Below are 20081 nucleotides of genomic sequence, written 5' to 3'. Positions count from 1 at the left end.
CCCTGCTCCAGCAGGCACCTTCCAAGACAACGACCAGTACCCTTGGACTCCTCTCACAGCGACGAGCGTGCTTCTAAGGACACAGTGGGTGGACATCATCAACATAGACTGTCCTGAGGTCCTGCTGACGCAATTTGGAGGAGGTAAGACCTTGCCTTCCCAGGAGCGACAGTACCCCTGTGTACTGCGTCTTCTTCACCTCCTGAGGCCTTTGTGCACTACTTGCAAAATTCCGTCTTGCACAACCTGGCCTAGGTCCCCAGCACTCCATCCTGCGATGCTCAACTCGCTGAGTTGTTCTCCGCCGGCGTAGGACCTTCCTTTGTTGTGCTGCATCAACCACGTTTCGCACCTCCTTTGTCCCTGTGTCCTGGGACTCCCAGGGGTACTGGCTGGCATTCTGAGGGCTCTTTAAAGTGCTGAGAGCCCCCTCTTCCTCCTCACACAGCGTAGAGGCCCCCAGGTTCCTCTGGGGCCTATCCAGCGCCATTTTGATGCAAAACGCACTTTTGTCATAACGAGGGCTTGTTGACGACTTCCAACACGAAATGACGTCTGCAACGATCTTCATGTCATGGGACATCCTTTGCATCATGTAGAAACCCGCTGGCATCTTGCTAGGGTGCATTCCTGCATTCTTCTATTAACCGGGGACTCTTCTTTTGCACCCTTTTCTGTGTTGGCAGGGGCTCCTGTCCTTCCTGGAACTTCTTTGGACTTCTGGACTTGGTCCCCTTCTTTTGCAGGTCTTCAGGTCCAGGAATCCAGGAGTTATTGTTCGCAGACTTGGTTGGTTGCTGCAAAATCTCAATCACGAGGTGTAGTGTGTCCTAAAGAAACTTGCAGTACTTTACTTCAGCTTTTCTGGGCTCTTGGGTGGGGTAATCTACTTACCTTTATTATATACTTACTCTCCCAGCAATTCTGCACATACTACACTTGTCTAGGGGGGAATTCGTGATTCACATTCCACTTTCTTAGTATATGGTTTGTGTTGCCCCTGGAAGTATTTTTTCCCTTTGCATTCTATAGCATTACCTATTGTTTGCATAGTTCTATGACTATTTAGCCAGTCTACCCCGGTTCAGGGACCCCTTGTCTCCTGCTCTGGGGCAAAACTGGACAAAAGAAAGGGGAGTGACCATTCTCCTGTCCATCACCACCCTAGGGGTAGTGCCCAGAGCTTCTCCAGTGTGTCCCAGACTTCAGCCATCTTGCTTTGCAAGGTGTGGGGGCACTCTGGAGGGCTCTGAGTGGCCAGTGCCAGGAGGTGATGTCAGAGACCCCTCCTGATAGGTCACTAACTCATGCCATGCACAGCGAGATCCTGCTGCCAACCCCATGCCATGCATGACAAAAGGTAGTACACAACATGAGGCTGGCTGCCTTCTGGGGGTCTGCTGCTTCTGGGTGGTTGGGTACAGGCTATGTTGTCAATCCCTGCAGTGACGGCCAAAGGACGTGAACAATGTGGGGCTTGGCCAAAGGGGGTGTGCAGCGGGGGGAGGGGGTGTTCACTTTAAGTATGGTAACAAAATATTACTTTACGACAAAGAAAAAGCGAAATTAACTGAACAAAAAGTTTAAAGTAACGTTATTTTTAGATGTGATAAAAAAAATTTATTGTTTAAAAAAAAGCTTTCGAAATTCACTGAAAAATGCAATGGTTCAAATAAAGTTATAGTTAGGTGAATATGTCAGTGGCAGCATTTTGAACTAAAAAAATACAGAAATTCACAGTTATAGTAAAGCAAAGCTAACTATAGCTTGTGTCCCATATATATTCTCCATCTCCCTGAGTTACACCTCCACTTCAAGGCACAAGGAAGAAGTGGCACAACAGACCAATAGAGCGACAGGTCAGTAATTTATTGTTTCCACCCACAAGAAGGTGCTGTGCACAAGAATAATACCTGTTGCATTTCAGTGGTTTTGCCTTTGACTTGACCATAGAATCCACATCTCTAAACACCCCATTTAAAGTGACATGGAAGTAGTCATTCTACCATTTACCAAATAAACTAGAATGTTAAAAATAAGTTACATAGCCCATGTTAGCAGCCATTTTCATGTTTTACATTTTTTTTCTTTTTACATATTTCCCATCTATTTCAAGCAAGACCTATTTTGCACAAACCTTTCTCTTTTTTTCATTTATCTTATCTTTTTTCTCTTTTCAACATCAAGTGAGGCCATAATATGTCTGCTTATATAATTCATTGCGGGTCCTAACTGAATACAAACAAGTGTCATCCTTGCAATGGCTTTCCATTATTCACATCACTGAATAAAATACCCATGGATGGCATATTGTCCTAACCTCTGTATAAAACTATATCATTTATAATATTGATCATCATGAGAAACAATTCATGTAAAGCACATAATAGAAAAACTTTGCCTTCTTAAAACAGAAATCGCTACTCCAGTGGCCCACAATAAACTTTTATGGTTCATAATTGCATTTTCTCTCAAGATAGGACTCAATTCATTCAAATATAAACATAGCACTCTCTCTTATAATGGTGTAGCATGGGCAAAGACAGAGACAGGGCTTTTAGAACTAAATATCATTGATTATGGGTTCATCAAAACAACATCTTAAAGGGAGGCTAAAACATAATTTTAAAGTAATCAATCTATTTGCAGAAGGTTAATACAGTCCTAGCTAGGGAGAAGGAGCCATATTATTGGGAAGGCCTTTTGAGAATACTATACTGTAAAACACGAAGCAAGCAAAAATTATACCTTCCACTATGTAAAACCATATAATAAACATCCATTGAGATATTTTGGCTAAGTACAATCATAGGTTCCTAAAAATTATTAGTGGCCTAAAAATGATGCAGCCTATAATTCCCTATGAAAGTGCTATTGCTACTATGCTAATGCTAAGATCACACAAACACTTTAAAATGCTGTGTAGGGTTTCAGGAGTGCTTACTGTATTTTTTATCTGATAGAGACAACTAGTTGCAGATTCCTTACCTTAGAATTTCCCCAAAGCGTCAGACTGGATCCGAAGATTTTTTTTTTTGCAATACCCTTGCTCAAGCAGGTAGCGTTGGTCGACTCCATGGGCGTTGTTGGCGTCGTAGTCGCTGTGATGACATCGGGAGTAGTATATAGACACCGCCTTCTTACAGTGACGACAGTTCTTTTCTCTCCGTGCCATGTGCTGATCCGAAGAGGATCTACCCTGGTCTGTTTTTGACCAAATTCGACCATTTTGTTGAGTTTTCCAGTGAGATATTTGGTGCGTCGATGATGTCCCCGAAGACTGGATTCAAGCAGTACGAGCACTGTCACCGCACGATGTCGGTTACAGATCCTCATCGGGTTTGTCTGTGGTGTCTCGAGCGCGACCACGACCCAAAGTCGTGCTCCGAGTGCAGGGCCATGCACCCAAAGGCTTTGAGGGAGCGGTCCCTAAAGCTAATGGCGGCCCGGCACTCAACTCTGTGTAAGTCTCTGTCTCATTCGAGAGGAAGGTCTCAAACGTTTGCAGAGCTATCACTCATCTTCTTCAAAATACTCAGGTCAAGGTAAGAAGAAGTCGAAGAGATCACATTGCTCTCCGACTTCGCCCCGTCGCTCCGCTGGCGCGACAGGGGAAGAGCGTTGATGCTCAAGGCCTCCGTCTGCAGAGCCTGCGTCTGGGTCGACTCCACGCTTCCCCGAGTTTCCCGGTGCTGGAGCGACCCCCACCCAACTTAAAGAATTGTATGAGGCTGTGCGCCTCATCTTTGGGCGGACTGACACTGATACGGTGCCTTCGGGCCCAAGGAATTCGGTTGAGGGGCTTTCAGGTTCTGTGCCAGCGGCTTCGGCTCCGGCCACCAGGGTCACCTCCGGATCCACTCGCAGATCTGCACCGGCGCCAGTCGCACCTTTGAGACCTTCTCCTGACATTGGTAGTGCCCAGTATCGATTTCAACCCAATCCTTATCCCCGACGACTCGGAGTCGGAACGGCATCAGACGCCACCGCCTTTGTCTTCGATGGGGCCTATTCGCCCCGGGTCAGATTCGGACCCTTTTTCCTATGGGTATAAATTTGGGGAGGAATTGGAGGGATCCCTAGACCCTTATGAATAGCAGGATGACCCATCTTTGGACTGGGCTCAGAAATTGGGCGACGCCAGTGGTCTGGATATTCCAAGGCTACGGCTCGGTCCCTTGGCCTTTCCTCTGCCCCTCGCCCCCACACAGTCCGCTTTTTACCCCTTTTGTGGCCACCGAAGGGGCTCCCTGTTGCGTCCTCCACCCAGCCACTGTGTCACCCATGCTGTTCAGCCTCTGCCTGGCCCGGGATGTGGAATCCCACGTGGGCGTGGGACAGGGATCCAGCGGTCTGCCCAGTCCACCTCTGCCCCCGCTGCAGCCTCCAAATCCTCGTAGTCCGTCCCCTCACTCCCATCCAGTTAGCGGCAGGTTTCCCCATTACCTGCCCCATTGGGAATCCATCACTATGGACAGGTGGATTTTGCAGAACATTTGAAAGGGCTACTCCCTCCCTTTTGAATCTGCTCCACCAGCCATGCCTCCATCCTTCAGTCATCTTCCAGAGGATCATTTGGCACTTCTGCACCAGGGAGTCGCAGCTCTCTTGGCCAAGGGAGCTATAGAAAAGGTCCCTGTGCCCAAAGTAGGTCGTGGTTGTTATTCCCGCTACTTTCTGGTGCCGAAAAAGGATAAGGGCTTACGTTCTGTCCTAGATCTTTGGGACCTGAACTACTTCCTTAAGAAGGAGTCATTCAAAATGCTCACCCCGGCTCAGGTTCTGTCTGCCTTGGAACCAGAAGACTGGATGGTAGTGTTGGACTTGCAGGATGTTTATTTCCACATTCCCATCCTGCCTGCCCACAAACGTTACCTACGATTCTTGGAAGGTTGCGAGCACTTTCAGTTTACCATGCTCCCCTTTGGCCTTACCAGCGCCCCTCGGGTGTTCACGAAAGTGATGGTGGTGGTTGCAGCTCATCTGCGCAGGTTAGGGGTGTCAGTCTTCCCCTACCTCGATGACTGGCTGTTAAAGGCGGACTCGCCCCAGAGAGTCATCTCCCAACTTCATACTATGGCGAACCTCCTGCACATGCTGGGTGTCACTATAAACATGCCAAAGTCACACCTGACTCCTTCTCAGACACTCCCTTTCATCTGAGATGTTCTGGACATATTGCAGTTTCTGGCTTTTCCTCTTGAAAAGCGAGCCCGAAACATTCAGGCTATGATTCCGATCTTTCGGCCTCAGTCTTGGGTTTCGGTGAGACTGACTCTGAGGCTGCTGGGCCTCATGGCCTACTGCTAGTAACACATGCCAGATGGCATATGCAGGTTCTGCAGTGCGACCTGAAGTTCCAGTGGGCGCAGCATATGGGAAATCTCTCTGAAATGGTCCAGATCTCAGATGGGACTACGAAAGACCTGCAGTTGTGGTTTTCGAATCCACATTGGGTCCACAGCAGATCTCTCTATAGTGACAGATGCGTCACTTCTGGGTTGGGGTGGCCACATGGGAAAGGCAGAGATCAGAGGCCTCTGGTGTAGGAAGTTGGCTCTGTATATACTATTTCAAAGTAAGAAATAGTGTGCACAGAGTCCAAGGGTTCCCCTTAGAGGTAAGATAGTGGTAAAAAGAGATCATTCTAATGCTCTATTTTGTGGTAGTGTGGTCGAGCAGTAGGCTTATCAGAGGGAAGTGTTAAGCATTTATTGTACAGACACAGGCAATAAATGAGGAACACACACTCAAAGACTGATTCCAGGCCAATAGTTTTTTATATAGAAAAATATATTTTCTTATCACAATAGCATGTACAGTTGTGACAAAAATGGCAATAAGCTATTTTAAAAGTGGACACAGTGCAAAAATGCAAAAAATCAACAGTTCCTGGGGGAGGTAAGTAATTGTTAAGTTCACAGGTAAGTAAAACACTTACAGGGTTCAAAGTTGGGTCCAAGTTAGCCCACCGTTGGGGGTTCAAGGCAATCCCAAAGTTACCACACAAGCAGCTCAGGGCCGGTCAGGTGCAGAGGTCAAAGAGGTGCCCAAAACACATAGGCTTCAATGGAAACAGGGGTGCCCCGGTTCCAGTCTGCAAGCAGGTAAGTATCAGCGTCTTTGGAGGGCAGACCATGGGGGTTTTGTAGGGCACCGGGGGGGACACAGATAGGCACAGAAAGTACACCCTCAGCGGCACAGGGACGGCCGGGTGCAGAGTGCAAACAGGCATTGGGATTTGTATTGAAAGCAATGGGGAGACCCGGAGGTCTCTTCAACGATGCATGCAGGCACAGGGGGGGCTCCTCAGGGTAGCCACCACCTGGGCTATGCAGAGGGTCGCCTGGGGGTCGCTCCTGCACTGGAGTTCGGTTCCTTCAGATCCTGGGGGCTGCGGGTGCAGTGTTGGTTCCAGGCGTCAGGTTCCTTGTTACAGGCAGTCGAGGTCAGGGGGAGCCTCTGGAATTCCTCTGCAGGCGTCGCTGTGGGGGCTCCGGGGGGTCAACTCTGGCTACTCATGGTCTCGCGGTCGCCAGGGAGACCTCCCTATAGTGTTAGTTATCCGCATGTCGAGCCGGGGGCGTTGGGTGCAGAGTGGAAAGTCTCACGCTTCCGGCGCGAAACTTGGGGTCTTTAAAAGTTGCTTCTTTGTTGCAGAAAGTTGCAAGTTGTTGAACAGGGCCGCTGTTCTCGGGAGCTTCTTGGTCCTTTAGATGCAGGGCAGTCCTCTGAGGCTTCAGAGGTCGCTGGTCTCTGTTGGATGTGTCGCTGTTGCATTTTTCGTTGAAGTAGGGAGAAAGGCGGGTGGAGCTGGGGCCAAATCAGTTGTTGTCTCACTGCATGGTTTCAGGTCAGCCGTCCTTCTTCTTCTTTAGGTTGCAGGAATCTATCTTCCTCGGTTCTGGGAGCCCCTAAATACTGAATTTAGGGGTATGTTTAGGTCTGGGAGGGCAGTAGCCAATGGCTACTGGCCCTGAGGGTGGCTATACCCTCTTTGTGCCTCCTCCCTGTGGGGAGGGGGGCATATCCTAATCCTATTGGGGGAATCCTCCTTCTACAAGATGGAGGATTTCTAAAAGTAAGAGTCACCTCAGCTCAGGACACCTTAGGGGCTGTCCTGACTGATGGTGGACTCCTCCTTGTTTTTCTAATTATCTCCTTCAGCCTTGCCCCCAAAAGTGGGGGCAGTGCCCAGAGGAGCGGGCAGCTCCACTAGCTGGGATGCCCTGTGGTGCTGTAACAAAAGGGCGTGAAGCCTTTGAGGCTCACCGCCAGGTGTTACCGTTCCTGCAGGGGGAGGTGAGAAGCACCTCCACCCAGTACAGGCTTTGTTCCTGGCCACAGAGTGACAAAGGCACTCTTGCCATGTGGCCAGCAACAGGTCTGGTGTGTGGCAGACTGGCAAAAACTAGTCAGCCCACACTGGAAGTCGGGTATGGTTTCAGGGGGCATCTCTAAGATGCCCTCTAGGTGTATTTTACAATAAATTGCACACTGGCATCAGTGTGCATTTATTGTGCTGAGAAGTTTCATACCAAACTTCCCAGTTTTCAGTGTAGCCATTATGTTGCTGTGGAGTTTGTGTTTGACAGACTACCAGACCATATACTCTTATGGCTACTCTGCACTTACAATGTCTAAGATTTTGCTTAGACACTGTAGGGGCATAGTTCTCATGCACTTATGCCCTCACCTGTGGTATAGTGCACCCTGCCTTAGGGCTGTAAGGCCTGCTAGAGGGGTGACTTAACTATGCCACAGGCAGTGTGAGGTTGGCATGGCACTCTAAGGGGAGTGCCATGTCGACTTAGTCTTTTTCTACCCACCAGCACACACAAGCTGGGAAGCAGTGTGCATGTGCTGAGTGAGGGGTCCCTAGGGTGGCATAAGACATGCTGCAGCCCTTAGAGACCTTCCCTGGCATCAGGACCCTTGGTACCAGGGGTACCAGTTACAAGGGACTTACCTGGGTGCCAGGGTTGTGCCAATTGTAGGGAAAGAACACTGGTGCTGGGGCCTGGGTAGCAGGGTCCCAGCACACTTTCAAATCATAACTTGGCATCAGCAAAGGCAAAAGGTCAGGGGGTAACCATGCCAAGGAGGCCTTTCCTTACATCTGGTTTCCGGTGGGGTCTGGGCTCAATATCAATCTTCTGGAGCTCCGGGCGATCAGGCTTGCGTTGAAAGCATTTCTTCCCTCTGTCAAAGGGAAAGTAGTGCAGATGTTCACGGACAATACTACCTCCATGAGGTACTGCAACAAACAGGGCGGAGTAGGGTCCTGGACTACGCCTCTGGACATGGCTGGAACATCAGGACATTACCCTGATGGTTCAACATCTGGCGGGTTCCCTCCACGCCAGAGCGGATGAACTGAGGCGTCGATGCAGAGCCGATCAGGAATGGTGTCTTCATCCAGAGGTGGCGCAAGGCCTCTTTCAGCAGTGGGGAGAGCCTTGGTTAGATCTGTTCGCCTCCGTAGAGACCGCATAATGTCAGCTGTTTGCCGCGTTGGAGTTTCCAAGGCGGCACTCGCTCAGAGATGCCTTTTGTCCAGAGTAGAACTCCAGCCTCCTTTCCGCCTTTCTGCCTATATTACTTCTGCCCAGAGTTCTCAAGAAGATCAGGAACAACCGGGCCCAAGTCATCTTGGTGGCCCCAGACTGGGCATGGAGAGTTTGGTATCCAGAGCTACTGAGCATGTCCATCGATCCTCCACTCAGACTGCCCCTTCGGGCGGATCTTCTGTTGCAGCAACAGGGGACGTTTCTTCACCCGAACCTGTCTAACCTCCGCCTTCATATGTGGAGATTGAGCGGCGACAGTTTACGACTTTTGATCTTCCACCCGAAGTCTGTGATGTTATCTTGGGAGCAGCCGTCCCTCAACCAAAACTGTATACGCCTGTTGTTGTAATACATTTGTGGCATGGTGTACCAACAAATCTGTTGACCCCCCCTGCCCCTCTATCCGAGGTTCTTCTGTTCATTCTTTCTTTGGCCCAGCAGGGCTCTGCTTTGGGCACCCTTAAAGGGTATTTATCTGCCATTTTGGCCTTCCTTAGGTTATCTGATCAACCCTCACTTTTTAAATCTCCTATTGTGAGTAGATTCCTAAAAGGCCTGACCCATTTATTTCCTTGCACTCCATTTATCATGCCTCTGTGGGACCCCAATCTTGTCCTTATTTGGTGTGTACTCCCTTTGAGCCGATGCATAATTGTCCATTGCGGCTCCTCATCTTCAAAACTGTCTTTCTTGTTGCTATCACCTCTCCTCGCAGGTTGACTGAGCTTCAAGCCCTTTCATCTAAACCTCCTTACTTGTCTGTGCACCCTGACAAAGTGGTGTTGCGCACTAAGGCTTCTTTCCTTCCAAAGGTTGTTACGCCTTTTCATGTAGGCTAGTCCATTACCCTGCCTACTTTCTACGCACCCCCTCTTCCTTCCCATGAGGAGGAGAGACTCCGCCGTCTGGACCCAAAAAGAGCATTGGCGTTCTATTTTAATCGTACTAAAGATTTCAGGGTGGACGATCAACTCTTTGTTGGGTATGTGGGTGCGGAAGAAGGGAAGGCGGTGCAAAAGCATACCACCTCTTGATGGGTGCTTCTTTGCATCAAAATGTGCTACGCATTGACCAAGAAGCAGCCTCCTGAGTGCTTGCATGCTCATTCCACCCATGCAACTGCTGCTTCCACTGCGTTAGCACACAGAGTTCCTGTTCTGGATATGCAGCTACATGGGCGTCCCTGCACACGTTTGCTAAACATTACTGCCTGGACAGTCAGGTCTGTCGAGACGGCTACTTTGGTCGTTTGGTCCTGCAGGACTACCTAGTATGATCTTGGATCACAGCCCACCAATGAGGATGGCAACTAGAAGTCTCTATCAGATGTACAAGTTACTTACCTTCGGTAACAAAATATCTGGTAGAGACATATCCTAGTTGCAGATACCTTACCGCCCACCCATCCTCCCCACTTGCGAACTGATTCAGGGGACAGGGATTCCCCTTTCAGGTCCTTAGCTCTGGCGCACCAATCTCAGTGTTATTAGCAGCTCTGCGCTTCGACGTGGAAAGTCATTAAAAGAAACTGACGTCACTGTGCAAAGACAACGTCTATGTACTACTTCCGACATCATCACAGCGACTACGACGCCAACAAGACACCCGCAGAGTCGACCAACGCCACCTACTGGCGCACAAGGGTATTGTTCGAAGAAAAATCTCCAGATCTAGTCTGACGCCATAGGGGAAATTCTAAGGTAAGGAATCTGAAACTAGAATATGTCGCTACCAGATATTTTGTTATCAAAAGTAAGTAACTTGTACTTTAGAGCACTCCAAACTGAAGCTGAATGTTCTTCAGCTGGAGTGCAGAGGCATCATGTTGGTGGTGCGATGGCTGCACATTGTGGTCTAAAAAATGTTTTTCACTTATCAAACTGTAATATATGAATTTATAATGTTGATAAAAGGTATTGGTAACTTTTTGACAAAGCAAATAGGTCTGTCATATATATTGATGTGCGGACCCCTTGATAAAGCCAGTAGGCTTTCCTCTTTTTATATTTTGTTGTTTTGACCCTTTGATGAAGCCAGTAAGACTGCCTTATTTAAAATGACATAGCCGTGCACGGCCAGAGTTTAGGAACCAACTCAACATTGTGCATGATGCTGGACATCTTACTTTATGTTAAAAAGACATAGAAATTCACTGAGCAAATCAATGGTTTAAGTGGCGTTAAAGTTAGGAATTGTAATACTGTCCTACTTTACATTTAGAAAAACCTTAGAAATTCACTATAAACAATTAAGGTGAAAGTGACGTTATAGTTAGTTGAAAATGTCAGTTAAAACATAACATTTTAAATTAACAAAACTACTAAATTTCACTGATTATTGATATCTCAAGTAACTGTAACTTGTGCCCTTAGTAACAATAAGCCATGCCCTCGTCATGCACTGCTTAGTACCTTCACATATTACATCACTCATGACATGTTCTCTAACATCATTTATAACATCAGTGTAATATCTGAAATTACATTGATGACAGTACTGTGTCTGGCGGGGCAGGGTTAATATTACTTTAGGGCATCAGTAGTAGTTACTTGACATAACTACAACTGTTGAAATTCAGTGGTTTTGTTTGTTCAAAACAGTATGTTTTGACTGACATCTTCACCTAACTATAACGTCCCTTCAATCTTTCATTTTCCAGTGCATATAGGTCTTGCAAACCCAACCATCAAGATATACATACCTTTTTAACCTAAATTTCTCAAACACCTCTGAATTGATAAACACCACATCACAAAAAGCAGTTTCTGGGTAAAAATCTAGCTTTCTGCCAAAGTTGGTGTAATTCAGTTCAGCCATTTGGGCTGTAGTGCTGATCAGAATTCCCTATGGAAATAGCATGGGGAAATTTAATTTTAAAGCAAGATTTAGCCCAGGCCCCAACAAAGTACCCGTAAGGGTCTCATTAAAAGGCAGAAAGGGATCAGTGGGTGTGTTCCCTGGCTGAAGGATCTCTGTAAGATCACTGGTCTTGAGCTCCAAGATAGAGCGTTAGAGGCCAGAGATTTCTGCCACCCTATGCATTACCATGGCATATGAAGCATCCTTCTCAGTGGGCAGACCAGGGGTTGAGAGGAGTCCCAGTTCAGAGAGGATATCGAGGCCACTAGCCTCTTGCAGGTCGTCATACCAATTCTGTTTGCCAGTCTCAACACCCACATTGTAATGATTATCCCAATCCAAGCTGAAGAGTGTGTGCATTCATCTTGATGGAGGGAGATTGAGCAGCAGAAGTGGGCCTCCATGGCACACGAGCATGGCCTAGGTCAAGAAGACAATTTGGTCCTCTCCTTCCGGCATTGACGGAGATGGCGTCAAATCACTGGGAACCGTGGCACCAAAACTAGGAGCAAAAGTGAAGCCAGTGGTGGTCCAAGGAGGTCTGAGAGGCTCCAGATTGTGACAAGGGCAAACCGGATCATGGTAATCCAGGTGTAGAACCTTTCTGGTCAGTAGGACCCGAGGGTACACCAGAGGGACTCAGCAATGATTTAAAGAGTCAGAGAATGGCCTCACAGAACTCTTCAATCTGTTTAGGAGTGATGGAAGGCCTCAGAAACTTGGGTTGTGCCAGTACTAGTTGCAGGATTGGCTCCAAAGTCAAACAACTTCAGGAGTGAGATCAAGTTGCTGTTACTAGAGACTTTGATCTGGATGAAGACCAGCCGCAGGAACGACTCCTGTAACCTCTGGGCCTTGAACAGCACTAGGACTGAACTTTTGACTTGAACCAATCTTGTCATAGAGTCTTGTGGTGCTTGGTGATGCAGAGTTTTGCCTTGCGGTATTGTATGGCCTTCAGATTCATTAATGTGCAACCACTGAAGACCTTGGAGTCATGGCTCGATCACAGGCACCAAAGGCAAATCTGATGAAGATCTGTCACAGACATTTGTTTGCAACAGTTCCTAGAGAGCATAAAGCCTGTTGTGACTCATCCCTTGCACACCGAAAAGGTAAGGGTCTCAAAAGAGAGGACAAGAGGTAACTCTGGCTCCATGTCTGGTGGCAGAAGAAAGGAACTGACAACAGCACGCAGGGGAGCCCCTATATAGGTTCCACAAGTCATTTGCAGAGTGGGATTACATCAGTGTGGAGCCAAGTGGTGCCACTTACCCTCACTTATATGTACTGCTGAAAAGTTTCTAGATCCAGTCTGAGTCCTGGGGAATATTCAAAAGGTGAAGAATTCTCCGTTAGAAGTCTCCATCAGAAAGGCCTTTTATTCCACTGGGTATTTCCCCATGGGCTGGAGTCCCTGGAGGCTGTTTTCAACACAAGGGGCCACTGCTGGTGCCTCTGTCATTTTCCCCAGTTCCCTGGGGTTATTTGCAGCAGGCATGGGGAGGCTTCAAGAGAGAGAGATACAGAGGGAAGGAGGGGAAAAATATAGAGAAAGCTACCACAGAGGGAGAAGAGAGACAGGAAAGAAGAAGCAAGAAAGAATGGATGGCCAGAAAGAAAGAAAAAGGGCATGGAAATTCAAGTAGCGAGCTGGGTGAGCAAGTTTGTCTGGGCTGTTTTTGGTTCCCCAAACATGCACTAAGTCTACTTGTACACAGTCCTGATATTTGAATAACTACTGAACAAGAAGGAACCAAATCAGTCCAATTCCCCAGGCCACCAAGGTACTTCAAATATATCTAGATGGAAATTAGGATACTCTGGTCAACCATATGAAATGCCACTGAGGGTACAGGAAAACAAACACAGAAAAAACCATGTCCAGCATGCAAAAATAGTAAGCAAACAAGATTAGGGCGGTGTTTTCAGTGCAGGAGGTAGCTCATAAAACAGAGTGGATTCTTTTTGCCTCCACCCCTCACCCAGTTAGTCCAAGACCTGTCCTTCAATCACCAATCCAAGAACAGGGAACCCAGTGACAGGCAGTGGGTGGATAAAATGTTGGGACAAAGAAGGTGTTGCTTCTGACTAAGGCAGCCATGTCTAATTTTTAGGTCCTCTTAAAACACTCTGCCAGGGAAGAATTAAACAAAAAGGGCATTTAAGACATGTGATAGAAAGTAATCTGATGGGAGGTTGTCATATGCCTAGAAAGATCAGTTCAGTTGGCAAGCACTTTGTAGTGTAGCAAGAATATTATTCCTAATTAATCCAAATTAATTATAAACGTAGTTAGAAGGAATAGTTTCTTACCTGTAATCCTAGTTCTGTCTCCGGGAATAGCTATTAAAATCATAAGCACTGAATTCTCCCGGCCACGTGCAGGGATTGCAGAGCTATTCTTTCCAAGTCACATTTTCTCACAGTATCTTCGCCTTACTTTGGAAAGGCCAGAAGGTACATGTGACAACAATGTAAAATGTGCAGTCTTAAAACAGGTTATATGGTCAAAGACAGTAAATTCTGATTGTAAAAGATGGAAGGCAAAATGGCATAAGTCCCATCATGCCCTGCAAGTGGAAGTTTACCCAGTTCTGTTTGACATATAAATGTAAAACTTCCTAGCTATTGTAAAGGAAACTTTCAATTATATTAAGGACATGGAGGTGAGGATTATGCAGTCCTTTCTCCATTTTTATTAATTACAGCAATTTCAAAGTTCAACATAGAAAGAGAAAAAACATCTGAAGCACTCCAAATCCTGTGATGCTCCCTTGTCGTCATGGTGACCGATGACCAATCCTGTCCTCGTCTGACAACCGTTTAACTGTCAAACAACCGTCATCCTTCCTCTTCTCCACTGTAGGAAGTTAAGTTCGAGCAACCTCAATCCCACTTGCCATCTCCTGTAAAATAAGTAGATGTGAGAGATCCATCGTCCACTATTGATGTATCCATACCAACATGCTAAACCTACAAATGTCAACCAAAGGGTTATTTGAAATAAACAAGAAAAAAACATTGATTATTACAAATATGAACATTCTTGAATACAGCAATTTAACCATAAGCATCATCAAATTATCTCAGTCTGTTGAAAAACCACCACAGTATGTCGTAGAACGAATGGAAAAGATACACCTATGAAGATGGCAACCTTCATGTTTACGCCTCAATGGAAAACACACCTCCAAAAAACCCAACTACCGGGTGGGGATACTGAAAGTATACGGGAGGGATAATCCTCACCTCCCTGTCCTTAAAAGAATTGAAAGTTTCCTTCACAATAGCTAGAAAATTTTACATTCTGTGTCAGGATCGGAGGCAAGGAGTATGCAAGTTCAAAGCTTACTTACCACCAAAGATGCGGCTTGATGTATTGGTTTAAAATAGAATTTCTTAAAAAATTATCCTGAAGACCAGTCAGCCACATTCATGATATTGTCCAATTTACCACCTACCTGAATAGCTTTAGAGGCCATCACCCCTCTGGTAGGATGTGAACCAAAAACTCCCACATCAATGCCTGCTTCTGTCATAATCCATCTAACCCACCTAGCAATCGTGGGCATAGAAACGGCTTTAGATGGTTTCTTAATAGTGATCAATAATTGTCTCTCCCACGGAGGTCTGCTCTCCTCTGTCATTTCCTCATATGCTTTCAGATACCTCACCACACATAGTTTGGGATTGGACTCAAAACTAGGATAAGATACCGACCTGGTACTTGTTTTAGTCCTCCTTGAGATAGTAAACGTTACCCCCTTTGGGGGTAAAACTCCTGCAGATATGTCCAAAGCCCGGACATCGGGAACCCCTATGCAGGAAACCAGGCACAGTAAAATAGCCAATTTTGCTGAAATCTCCTTTCTGGAAAGAAAATGGTTATCCTGCCAGGATGAAAGAAAATTTAAAACTGTATTAATATTCCACAATGCTAAGTATCTGGGGCATGAGGTCTGGACAATCTAACACCTTTGAGAAGTTTTCTTACCCAGGGGTGTTCACCCACCAGTAAATTGTTAACTTGGTTGTGCTCTGCCGGAATGGCTGAGCTTAACAAGTTAATCGTATAATAGGCTAATCCTGACCTCTAAAGTTCTGCCAGAAAGCTGACTATGAGAGAGACGGGTGCCCCCACGAGATCCACGTGTCGTTCCAGACACCAATGGGACCATTGATTCCAGTCCACACTATACCTCTTAATTGTGCCTGGTGCCCAGGATAGCTTGATAAGGTTGTTAGCGTCTTGTGAAAGTTGCACGTCTTGCCAAGGTCCCCTGAAATCCACCAAGCCATGACGTTTAGGGTCCCTTGTAGCACTAGAGGGTGCTTGCAACCCAACGGTTTCCGAAGGATACCTGGTGACACTGGTAACTTCAGGGGAGCCATCCACGACAGCTCCAACACAAGAACCAATCCCGTACCGTCCACACAAGTGTAACTAGTACCAGAGATGCTTTCTTCCTCCTAACCTGAGCTGCAACCCGCGGAATCAAAAGGATTAGAGGAAAAGCATAGCCCTGAAATTCTGACCAATCCTGTAGAAATGCGTCCACTGCCTGTGCTCCTGGATCCGGTCTCCACCTGAAATACTGACTTTTCAACCTGGACGCGAACAGGTCCACCTTGCAGGGACCCCAATGTGCCATCAGGGATTTAAAAACTGACGCATCCAGTCACCAATCGCTGTAGTCCTTGAGGTGACGGGAGTTCCAGTCCGCCACCAAATTCTGTTGACCCAGAAGGTACTCCGCTGTCACCGTGACTCTGGAGCGTGTGCCGGACAGCTTGTTGATGTACTAGACTGCTGACATGTTGTCCATTCTCAAAAGGACAAGAAGCTTTGTCACATGTTAATGAATGGATTGTGAATGAACCCACCAGGAGCTCCAAACAATTGATATGGAGATCCAGTTCCTCCAAAGTCCATAGACCCCCTATGGAGATCTGACCAAATCTGGCTCCCAGCCCCTCCTGCTGGCAACCTGCCGCAGGTCCCTCCTGATCACTCTTGCAAGCTCCTTCTTGATTTTGGAGATCTTGCCCTCCGAAAGGCTCAAAGTAGCTGAGACCGTGTCTACTAGGAAACCCAGGAAAAACGTGGACTGGGACGGACAAAGCATTGACTTGTCCCTGTTGATCACAAACCCAAGGTCCTGAAGCAACATAATAGTTATGTTCAAGTAATTCAGCAGTTGCTCCCATGACTGGTCCATCAGGAGGATATTATCTAGATAAATTATCAACCTGATGCCCGAGTTCTCAGGATCTCTACGACAGCAGCTTCATGAAACACCACAGACGTATACCCGATCATGCCACTGAAACTGCAGAAAACGCCAGTGAGGCGGGAAAATGGGAACTGTCAAGTATGCGTTATTTAGGTCCAAGCGGACCAACCAATCTCCTTGGAGCAATATATCCTTGATGAGATGGATAGCCTCCATCTTGAAGTGATGGTAGACTATCCACTCGCTGAGTTTCCTGAGATTTATCACAGGACAGAACCCCTTGTCCTTCTTCTCGACCAGGAAAAATGTCTCTCAAGAAACCCCTTGGGTGCAGGGACGTCTGAACTATGGCCCCTTTGCAAAGAAGTTGTTGAATCTCTGACTCTACCAACTAGGACTCTTGCACATTGAAATGAATGGGACGGGGTCTTACTCGTTGGGTCGGGGAACTGTAAAACTCTATGTGGAAACCCGTGACTGTCTCTAGTACTCAGGGATCAGAGGTAATCCGCTCCCAGTTCCTTACAAATAATGACAATCTCCCGCCTATATTTAGAAGGGAAAAAAGGGGAACACTTACCAACAGTTCCTCCTGAGGCACCTAAGCCTCCTCTGGCCCTCCGGGAAGGTCTACTTCTCTAGGCACCCCTATTGGGGAAGAACGTCCCTTTTCTGCCCTCACTGTAGTCATAGTTCCGACGGGCTTGGAATCTGGAGGGGCCTGGTTGAAGAGCACAGCCAGGGGAGCGACCCCTGCCTCTTCCGGCCCCTTGGAAAACCTTCCCCGGTAATATCTTTTTTATGGACGACTGCGCCTTATCTAACACAGAAAAAGTCACCACGAACTTCCCCAGCTCCTTAACAAACGGATCTCCAAAGAGATTGCCTTGCGCTACTGCTCCCGCCTCCAAGCCGGATAACTACCCCAGTTTGGGATAAATTTTTATCAGCAGTGATCTACGCCTCTCAGCCGAGATTGCACAGTTAGCTTTACTGAGCAAACAGACAGCTTGTTGAGCCCAGCCAGTGACAATGTCCATCTGCAAGGGGACCCCAGAATGTTTGGAGGCCTCTGCCATTTCAATGATCTTGGTGATTGGACCCAGGACATCCAAAGGTTTATCCTGGCAAGCCCACCAAGAGCGATCAATACCCTTCCTTGGATTACGCGTATACTTGGAAAAGAATGGACATAATTTAGGGTCAATGGAGGTGGTTACAGCAGCCTTGTCCTCCAGTGCCGGTCTGGGCCATTCCGCCCGCAAGCGGGCTCTGACCTCCTTGTCCTGAGGATGGTGAATGAGCCGCCACCCACTCAGGAGACCTGGGATGATATATGTCTTCTGGTTTGAACATGTCCGACTCCTCTGGCCTGTCCTACTCAAAACTAGAGGTGACAGTCAATGGGCTCCAAGGCCTGCCCAAATCGTGCCCCTCATCCGATGATCCCTCTTCATCGGAGTCACCCCACCTCCCTGATCAGGGAGATCACTGGAAGAGATCCATGTCCAGGGCTGCTGTGCCACCATGCTCTCTGGGTAGTACATCCTCCCGGCAGGGTGTGTACTTTAGCATGCGCTCTTACGGAACGCTTCACGCAGCTTATCAAAGCCTTTGAGGAGCCCCGCGTCACGAGGAGGAGGCCTTGGTAGCGTTGCTGGCGCCGTCACCTACATACCCTAACATGCCCAGGGCGCTGGACACCTGGTCCATAAGCTTATCTACCCTGTCCTGAAAGGGGACGAGAGCCTTTGCAATGGCTTGTGAAAGGATTCTGTCCACCCTGGAGGAAGGTGACGCTGGGAGGGCCAAACCTCCTAAGCAGCCGAGAAAGGGGCATAAGCATGGTTCTCCCCAGGATCCATGAAAAAAATGCCCAGGTTAGGCTAATTTATCACTTATTCCAAGGAATATCAATGCGTTAGGGGTGGGTGCACCAGTAATCACCATACAAATACCAGGGTAACCCCTCGCTATGCTCCAGAATATACAAGTTATGTGAGTAGTGTTGAAAGAAAGACCCGGGCTCTGCTGAGTAAACCAGCCTTCCCACACGGGGTTAATATATTTGACAGGCCGAGACTGTTCTTACCGCACACGCGGTGTCAGCGAGGGTTGGGAAGGCAAAAATAGACGGGACCGCAATGGCACGGTACGATCCTCCCCGCTCACACCAGCAATCGCAGGGAGCAAAGAAAAACGCTTTTGATGCAATTGTCAAGTGCCTGACGGAATACCCAGTGGCACGAAAGTGCACTCCGCGCGTCACCGCACACGCGCTCTGGCCAAAGACTACCGTACGACGAGAACCTACCAAAGGAGGAAGAAAAATAATTAGCAGCCACTGCAACCACAGCGTTACTTTAGGCAGCAATAAGTAAAAGGCAATCCCCACACCCCACAAAGAAAGTTAAGGAAGCGAGGACTTAACTGATGATGCAGCAGTAAAGAAAGAGGAAGGACGACGTTTTTTTGACAGTTACATGGTTATCGGACAAGGACAGGATTGGTCATCAGTCACCATGATGACGAGGGAGCATCATGGGAGTTGCAGTTTTCAAATTTTTGGACATTTGAAATTGCTGTAATTAATAAAAGTGGAGAAAGGACTGCATAATCCTCGCCTCCGGTCCTGACAAAGAATTAACAGGATAGAGTTATCCTTATTTTATCTCGCCTCTAGGGGAGAAGGGTGTGTTGCTTATGATTTCTGAGACAGAAGTAGGATTACAGGTACAAAACCATTCCTTCTCTCAGGGGATCTCCATTGATAATCATAAGCACTGAATAGATTAGCTAGTTCATACCCAAAGAATAAAGGGGCTCCTTACGAACCCTGGCCGCACGGTGGTCTGAACCGCCATATAATGAGCACAGGGAGGGCCGCCTGTGGCGGCCTTCATCCACTGACAGGCTACCGCTGCCAGGCAGCCTGATGACAGAGGAAATCATTATCCGACAGGCCAGCGCTGCAAGCAGCGCTGCCCTTTAGATAATTAACCCTTTTCCTCCAGCCTTTACCTGGCGGGTTCCCCCGCCAGAGAAAGGCTGGCGGAAGGGGTGCTCTGGGGCCCCCCTCAGGGGCCCTGCACTGCCCATGCCCTTGGCAGCATAGGGGCCCCGTGCAGTGCCCCGTCGCGCAGGTCACGCCTACATTTGGAGCCGCTGTCAATGTTACAGCCCTTTTCGTTGCTGGGCTGGCAGTTGAAACGCTGTTTCCGCCCGCCGGGCCAGCACGGCCCAGCAGGGAAAACATTATACGGCCAGCAGGGGGGTAGTCGCGCTGGCGGTCTTCTGTTGACCGCCAGCACTGATAATGAGGCCCATAATCTATAATACTGGGAGATAACCCATATCCCAGGGACCGGGTATACACAATATCAGATGTAAATGGTCCCCAAGGGAGAAGTGTCGC

The sequence above is a fragment of the Pleurodeles waltl genome, chromosome 7, assembly GCF_031143425.1.
Source record: "Pleurodeles waltl isolate 20211129_DDA chromosome 7, aPleWal1.hap1.20221129, whole genome shotgun sequence".
Taxonomy (NCBI): Eukaryota; Metazoa; Chordata; class Amphibia; order Caudata; family Salamandridae; genus Pleurodeles; species Pleurodeles waltl.
Note: the sequence above shows the minus strand (reverse complement) of the source record.